The sequence below is a fragment of the Silene latifolia genome, chromosome 8 (genome assembly GCF_048544455.1).
Source record: "Silene latifolia isolate original U9 population chromosome 8, ASM4854445v1, whole genome shotgun sequence".
Lineage (NCBI taxonomy): Eukaryota > Viridiplantae > Streptophyta > Magnoliopsida > Caryophyllales > Caryophyllaceae > Silene > Silene latifolia.
The window spans coordinates 38,205,953-38,208,393 of NC_133533.1; the positions used below are offsets into that span (position 1 = coordinate 38,205,953).

A 2,441-nucleotide genomic window follows, 5' to 3' on the forward strand; every position below is an offset into this window, starting at 1 on the left:
TTCATCTATCTAACACCTTTATAAAATATGAGAGCACCCATGTTACTATTCACTAATGAATAGTAACTTCTATAATGAATAGTGTTATGGAATTGGGTCGGGTTGTTTTGGGCGGGTGATTTGGGCCTTGCTTAATCGATTTACATATCCTAATGAACAGCTGAACTCTTTGCATGTGTTGGGGTTTTTGTCGGTTGGGCCAGTTGTTTCACGGAGGGTTTTTACCACATTTTATTTGGGTTGTCTTACACCCTTTTGTACTCTCTTCCTTTGTCAACCACTCATTTCCCTTTTCAGTCTTCAACCATTCATTCTCCTTTTCTCCTCTCTTCATGTTTCATTTATTTCCTCTAGCAAATAGCAATTGTTTCTTCATCTTTCAATTATTCTATCAATTATTGATATCTTGCTGATTTTAAACAACTCAGCTGTGGGAACCATCGAATTTTAATTTCTAAAGGTATGAAATCAAAATGGTTTTGTTCAATTTTAGGTGGTTTTATTCAATTTTAGGGTAGTTGGTTTGAATGTTGCCGATTTGAGGGTAGTTGGTTTCAACTACCCTTTTAGGGTAGTTGCTTTCAACTATTCATCCTTTGGGTACTATCCATTTAGTGGTACTGACTAACTGGCGAGGTATTGGAGGTCGAAGTTCCAGATGACAGCGCCAATGGTGGTTGAAAGTGGTGGCGTTGTCTATTCTTTTGGTGTTCAAAGCTAATAGTAAATAAGCTAAGTAGTCATTTCATCAACCAGTGGAAACTGGTACCTGTGTGATGAGCTCTTAGTTTATCACCTTCTTCGCATTAAATTAGAGCGTGCTTCTAATTCAACGCAATCCTGTTCTACAGAGCTTAGATGAGATTGTGGAGAAGTCACACTAATCAGTTTCCACTTAGTTTTATCAAATGTGATTCAGTTATTTATTGCAATTTGATACCTAAACAAATGTGATATTTGCAAGCGATCTTATAGAGGAGATCGTAGACATACATTTTTGTTTGGCTAACTGACCCACTTGGCACTTGCCATTGAATAACATTGAATCATTAGTAGTCGAGCAATTCACAAAGTTGGAAAGTATTCCCTCTGTCTCATTTGGTATTTTAGTCAAAGGTAAACAAATGATTGGGACGGGGGGAGTATATTATTTGTTTTGGGCATGGTCACTCATGAGGAAAATTATGTTTTACGATAACTGGTAGTTGCCAAACCGAAATAGTGAATAATGAATCCTTGTTTCTAGGCAAGGTTCGCTTCTTGGTATATATTTATTTTTGGACAGGGTTCGCTTCTACTGTTATTTGTATGCTTACTGTTATTGTTTTTAATGTTGTTTTTGCAGCCTTTTACTGTAAACATGGAGTCATTTGGAATAGAGCCATGCCAATTTCCGCTAAATGGCATGGCCCCTATATATCAGGTGATCTGTGTGTTTTTTTACCCCCAAGTATCTCTTATGCTGTTTTTGTTACAACTTTGCTCAGTGTCATCCATATTTTACATTGTTGTAGGTTAAATTAGCAATATTAGCTTGTTTTAATATCCTAATTCTCAATCTTTTGTTTGTTGATGACAACAGTCAGTGGACAGTTTCTGCTACACCATTAGATTTGAATGGTGACAGCTGAAGGACAGTTTATTGGAAGCTGAATATAATGAGCAAGCCAAATGCCAACGGAGCAGCATTTGGTCGTTATGCTTCCCTTAAGGTAAGTTAGCTTTGTCGTGTACTCTTAGTTTGATTCCTGCCGCTGTTCGTTCTTAAATGTTTGAGGGCTAAAGTGAGGAGGAGATAAAGTGTTTGAGGGCTCAAAAACGTTGAAGAAAAACGTTGAAGAGACAAGGATAAACTGCGAGAGAGAGATGAATTGGGGAAAGATGAGTAGTAAGGGGTAAGGAGAGAAGGGCGAGTAGTATGAGGAGAAATAGGAGGACTAGGAGTAGTAATAGGAAGAGAACTGATTAAAATGAAGAATTAAAATAAATAGAAAAATGTATTAAACCTATAAGTTTCCTTCTCACTAATGTATCAGTTAGTCGAGACAATCTTAATCAAAATGTCATTTTCTTGGAAGAAGCATAGGAAAAATGATGGAGGAGACAGAAGAGAAGGCAGGGAGCCACAGTAATAAAAGGGGGAGGACGAATAGGAAAGGGGATAAGGAGGCTGATAAAAAGGCGAAGGAGGATGACTGGATGAGGCTTAAAGAGAAAGGAGAGAGGGTAAGAGGCGGACGAGGAGAAGAGGGAGAGGAGGAGATGTGATGTTTACGTTACTTCGCAAAGTACAATATAATAATAATGTCTTATGTATTTTATGTAATTTTATACTTTAACAATTAACCATCTAAGCAAAAATGTAGTTATATCAAATATTCATGTTCTCAGCAAAGTTAAATACAAATTATTTACGAATAGTTATAATTTTGTTTGCAATT

The 2,441-nt window shown here is 36.8% G+C and overlaps 1 long non-coding RNA gene across 1 annotated transcript; it reads left to right on the forward strand.

Moving 5' to 3' along the window:
- Nucleotides 1-257: 257 nt before the first annotated feature.
- LOC141594293 (uncharacterized) lies at nucleotides 258-1,766 on the forward strand. Its single transcript, XR_012522102.1, has 3 exons — nucleotides 258-460; nucleotides 1,346-1,423; nucleotides 1,583-1,766. It is a non-coding gene; the product is annotated as an uncharacterized LOC141594293 (long non-coding RNA).
- Nucleotides 1,767-2,441: the final 675 nt, after the last annotated feature.